The following is a 6,572-nucleotide window of genomic DNA, read 5'->3' on the forward strand; positions in this document are numbered from 1 at the left end:
GGAATGGCTAAAATGGAATATGATCATGTTTCCTAGAGGCACTCACTGGTGTCTCTAGGAACCATGATCGTATTCCATTTGGATGGCCTGTGTTATCTATCTGGGTGATCTACTTTTTCTCCCTCAAGTAATATCTTAGATAACAGTCGTGGAACAAATTCAACATGAAAGTACAATGAGAACGTATCTAGTAGAGGCACAAAATGTGTATGATGTATTTGTTGTTTATTAAAAGTCAGAGCTGCTACACAATTCATGAAGGTAAAAACAGCTCAGCTAAAAAGGCACAGGCACACTTGCTCCTGTTGTATTATCCGGCATGTTTTTGTGTCTGTCACTTTTGTATTTGTCTTTTCATGTCAGATTGAGAGCAGGAAAAGGAGTGAGAGAAAAACAGAGATCATCTAAGGAGTCTCTCCCAAGATAGCAGCTCAGACAGGACAAAATGAAAGATTAATCGCTATGGCTTTCTACGTATTTAACAAGGTTGACAGTAAAACGTGGTCCCTGTCGAAGACAGGGATGTTCTTCTCCGCCCCACCTCAAATATGCATGCACAGTCACACATACACATGGCACAGACAATGTTATGAGCAACATATATATAAATTGAGAGTCCACGTTTGTAAATGTGTGATTTTTGCTGCCCACGAAAAATATGAACAGATTGCCTGAAAAGGTGAAACATAAACCATATTTGCACTTAACACATACTGTACATACAGAAAGCACACAACTGCACTCTGAGAATTAAACAGGCGCATGGAAAGCAGAATATAATCAATAAATAAAAAGATGACAAGAGGCGTCTACTTCAGAGACTTCCTCCCACCAGCCTGTCTACTCTAATAATAGCCCTGAGACAACACATTCAGAGAGACAGAGGGAGAGAGGGAGAGAGAGAGACATTCTGAGAGAGAGAGAGAGAGAGAGATAGAAAGACATTCTGAGAGAGAGAGAGAGAGAGAGAGAGAGAGAGAGAGAGAGAGAGAAAGAAGAATAGAAAGGAACCTTCAAATGAGGATTGGTTGGCTGTGGCTGGTAGCGTAAATGAAACAAAAGCCATGAGGGAGTCTACAAGAAAATTGCCAAATAATACATAAAGGGTTGAATTAGGCCAGTTGCCATTATCAACAAATGTCCTTTGAAAAGGGGCTAATTTAAATCTGGCTCCTTTCCTGAAAGCTATAGCAGCACTGCTGCTGCCATAAAACCCTGAACTGCCAAGAGCCAGGCCCAGCAGAGAGACCACCAAATTAACCAGACCTCCACCCATCCCCCAAATACACTGCCATAGTGTCATTCACACGCGCGCCGCACAAACACACACACACATGCGGGCACGCACACACACACACACACACACACACACACACAAACGCACGCGCGCACATGCACACACAGACAAGGCCACTACCTTACCGCAGGGCAATGGCAACAGGCATTCACTTGGATGTAATACTACAATAATTGAGATGTGAAATAGAAAACGCTTGGCTAATTCAGACCTTTTTTATTGCAATTTCCAACATAGCATTTTATCACCGTTATTCAAATATATCATGAATTAGACATTCAACCCACCATTCTCTTGTTATATTGTTAATGTTAATATACTGTAACTAGGTATTTTGCGCGCTTGATTCCTAGGCTCGCCTGCTGCGCGCTCTCGCCTGCCCTGCATCTCGCTGAGCTGGCCCTCGCATATGCAGCTCTGCACTGCACGGCCTCACCTGTAGCTCGGCTAATGCATGGCCTCGCCTGCCCTATTGGCAATGTCTCCCTCTCTCTCTCCCTCTCCTCTCTCCCTCAGTCTCTCTCCCTCTCCTCTCTCCCCCTCTCCCTCTCCCTCAGTCTCTCTCGTGTGTGTGTGTGTGTGTGTGTGTGTATGACATCACTGATGACATCATCACTCAACTATAGCCTCAGCCTTAGGGCAATTAATCTGCCCTAATTAAAAAATCTGGCTCCGTCAAGTCACCTGCATGGGTGCTCTTTACACCCCCTGAAAGTTTCAGCCCGATCGCACATAAAACGGCATAGCTGTGGCCGGCCAAAATTCTTTAAACAAACAGAGTCCACATTGCCAAATGTATAGATAGATAGATAGATAGATAGATAGATAGATAGATAGATAGATAGATAGATAGATAGATAGATAGATAGATAGATAGATAGATAGATAGATAGATAGATAGATAGATAGATAACAAAACTAATAAACTTGCATTTCTCCACTCCCTTGACCATTTTACCCATGATAATTGTACAATTAGCAACACTTAGCATGTGTCCTCTGTGTGTGCTGATGAACTTTAAAATATGTGGACTAATTCTGCAAAGGCTCAAAATGCGACTTACTGGCACCTAGTAGCATTCCATGATATGCAGAGAGAAAATAAAAATCTGCACATTTAGTAGGAACAAAAGGTCACCTAAAGGTCCCTTCGGGACCAGAAGAACCACTGCAGCAGGACTCCTAATCACCACTAGTGGAGGGACCCTCAACGATAAGAAAAGAATCCGTGGAATAACAAAAAGGTTTTTAAACAAAACCAATGCTTGATCCTTTGATTCAGTTATGTACAATAGGTGCTTCAAACACCCTCTTACCCATAGGGAGGATTCAGCTGCCGTGCTACCAACCAGGGCGCTAATGAGGGGCCACAATTAAGCCTGTTTATTCACACTAAGTGTGATGTGTAAGTGGGGCTGTAGTCAGCTGATGGACCTGGGTGTCTTTGTGTTACAAGAACCGCTTTTATTCAACAAACAAAGCAGGCAAAAACATAAGCACCTAATGACTGAATCTCACACTCTCCTCAGACATACATACACACCGGCAGAAACACACACACACAGAAACACACACGCTTCCTCTCCCTCAAACAAACTGACTCCAACGCTTGCAGGCTGAGTTGAGTCACTGCTTGACAGAGCGATGGGGGCGGGGTTAAGACAGACCGACAGTGGGGCTCCATCTCTATCCTCTTATTAACGCTTAACGAGTGCTTTCCTCATGCAATATTCATCTCCACTAATATCAGCCAAGCTCTGAGCAGAGCTCGCTACTTATGTAAGGCAATTATGTAAAATATCAGACATGGCCCATGTTCACAAACTGACTGGAAGAGAGCTGCAGGACAATGACAGAAAGGAAGCGAGGGAGGGACATAGAGAGCGTGATTGGGAAGGAGGGACTGGAGGATAGGGCCTGCCTGATACTGGATTTTTGGGGCCGATGCTGATATTAGGGAGTAAAAAAATCTGATATCAATATATCGGCTGATATTCTTTATACAGTGTATATATACAGTGTGTGTATGTGTATCATGTAATATATGTATGTATGTATGTATGTGTATATATATGTATATACCGGTATATACACATACACTGTGTGTGTGTGTGTGTGTGTGTGTGTGTGTGTGTGTGTGTGTGTGTGTGTGTGTGTGTGTGTGTGTGTGCGTGCATACATAAACACATTTTTTGCAATGATCCCTCAAATATCAAACACGTGTGACAAGGCAATGGAGGTAAGATATTTTACAGTTTAACAATAGACTTATTATCCAGAATGACATCAGTGCACTGAAACAGTAAACTTCACTGGGAATTGAATAATGATAAATAACAATAAATTACTAAATAAATAAACACAAATAGAACAAATAACTTGAATTTAGAAAAACATCATTGTGCCATCCCAGTATGGTTTCAGGAAGAACAGCACTACCTGTATGGCAGTACTTGACCTAATTGAAAAGATCAATGACGGCATTGATAAAGACAACTGTGGTATTGGTAGTGGCATTATCATTATGGCATCAGAGGCCTAGCACTAGATTGGTTTAGAAGTTATTTGTTTGGGAGACATCAATATGTTTACGTAAATGACCACAAGTCATTAAACAAATCCATCAAATACGGGGTTCCTCAGGGTTCCATTTTGGGGCCGTTTCTCTTCATCTTGTATATTAATGACTGTTAATTCCTCGCACATATTGCATAAAGCAGTGATACTCAACTGGCAGCCCGCGGGCGCCCCCTGTGCGGCCCGTGATGGAATTGCAAAAAAAGAAAGAAAAGAAAATTACATTGCACCTGAACGCAACATGCAAGATACCCGCTGAATAAGTGTCCAAATGTTCATGTCATTCTGGCCAATACTCACACTTCTGTTATAGCATTTCAGTCTGGAATATGGAATATCTTTCAATAATCTATGATTTAGCTGCTAAATTGTCAAATACCGCCGTCTGCTCACTACCCAGGCATTTACAGTATGTATGTACTTATCCTAACTAACTATCCGGTGTCCACAACATTGTCAGACTAAACTCCGGCTGATACCCCAAAAGCCTACAATCCGCTACAGAAAAATGTATATTGATTGTAACTGGCCCCTGGCCTTCTATCATTTCACAAAAGTGGCCCCCGGGCAAAGCAAGTTGAGTATCCCTGGCATAAAGTATTGTTTGCTGATGACACCAACTTGTTTTTGTCTCACAAGAATCTGAATGAACTCGAACAAATCTTAAATAGTGAACTTATGAAAGTAGACACTTGGTTCAGATGCAACAAACTTTCTCTTAATGTCAGCAAAACTAACTATATTGTGTTTTTCGTTCCAACAAAAGTCTAACAGATGCTGAGCATGTTTGCCCCAAAATAAATGGACAGAATATTGCAAGAGTCAGCTCCACAAAATTCCTGGGGATCCTCATTGATGAATTTCTTAACTTTAAATGTCATATGAATGGTCTAACGGAAACATTTTCTAAATATGTTGGTTTGTTTTTTAAGTTGAGGTATTCTCTCCCACTCTGCACTTCTTATTCAATACAAAACCTTATTTGAGCCTCATGTAAATTACTGTAATGTCATATGGTGCAACACATTTCCAAGTCACTTTAAAAAGTTACAGATTCTCCAAAAGAAAGTCATACACGCCTTGTCGTGTTCCGAATTGAATTCTCCTACCAGACCGCTCTTCTGTCGTTATAATCTTTTGAGGCTTGTAGAGTACAATTACCTCCAGAATGCTTGTATGATGTACCAGGTTGTTCATAAACTAAATCATAATTTATGTTACCTTGTTCCTATCTGCCTTCCTCTGCACACCTATAACACTAAAGAAAAACACCTAATCACTGGGGGAAAAAAAAAAGGTTAAAATGCACCAGTGTGCATCAGTGTTGTGTGCAGAGTACCGCAGATTTGCAATGAGCTTGATACGAACCTAAAAATGTTACATTCTGTCTCCACCTTTAAGACAAATTCTAAGAACAACTTCTAATTACATATGATTAACTACTGTTTACATGAAAGTCTTGTCTATGAATTTCTTACAACTACTGATGTATTACTAACATACTTAAAATGCTGGGATTGTCTGTTGTATGTCTCTCTGTATGTTATTACTGTATGTTTGTGAGTAATTGGGCCCCATCCTAAAAGCTTTAAATAGCTTCCTTGGGGCGACCCTTTCACACACATCTTGCCATTGTACTGAAATGCCATGAATACTGTAATGTACTAAATGATGATGTGTGAATAAAATCAATCAATCAATCAATCAATCAAAAAGGATCAAATATAGATAAAATGCATCCTATATAACTTTAAAAGATAAAATAAAAAGTATCTGCTCCATATCGGACAACATACGCCAATGATACTCAACTTGTGGCCCGCGATGGAATATATATATATATATATATATATATATATATATATATATATAGGCTACAGTGCACCTGAACGCAACATGCAAGATAGCCGCTGAATAAGTGTCCAAATTTTCATGTCATTCTGGCCAATACTCCACTTCTGTTATATCATTTCAGTCTGGAATATAGAATATCTTTCAATAATCTATGATTTAGCTGCTAAATTGTCAAATACCGCCATCTGCTCGCTACCCAGGCACGTATGTATTTACTTAAGCTAACTAACTTAACCTAACTAACTATCACTAACATTGTCAGACTAAACTCCGGCTGACACCCCAAAAACCTACAATCCGCTACAGAAAAATGTATATTGTTTGTTTATTAACTGGCCCCTGTCCTTCTATCATTTCACGAAAGTGGCCCCCGGGCAAAGCAAGTTGAGTATCCCTGACATACGCCAATACCGATATATCTGTGATGGCCAATAGATATATCGGTCGGGCTCTACTGGAGGCAGTATGACAGATATGAGGAAAGGAGTATGTTCTGTACTGTACATTCATCTGAAAAAATAGACTAGTATCCATCCGCAGATCCATGACAACAGGATGGCCAGTAACAAGAATGCAAACAACTTGCTCGCTTCCACCGTCATTCCTTGCAGCCGGAGACATCTGAGGACTCCTCAAGGTCAGCTAGGGAGAGCGAGGCAGGGGAAACCATTGTTGATACAGGAGGACTCACATCAGCACCACTTGGTTCACTCAGCAGCCCCCGCACAGACATTCAATTCCATACAAAACACAACCTCTCTTTACTATCTCTCTTCCTCACATGAATAGCAAGCCTAGACACACATACACACACAAATACACAAATAAACAAACACGAACTGAT

Source organism: Poromitra crassiceps (genome assembly GCF_964638095.1).
Source record: "Poromitra crassiceps genome assembly, chromosome: 13".
NCBI lineage: Eukaryota > Metazoa > Chordata > Actinopteri > Beryciformes > Melamphaidae > Poromitra > Poromitra crassiceps.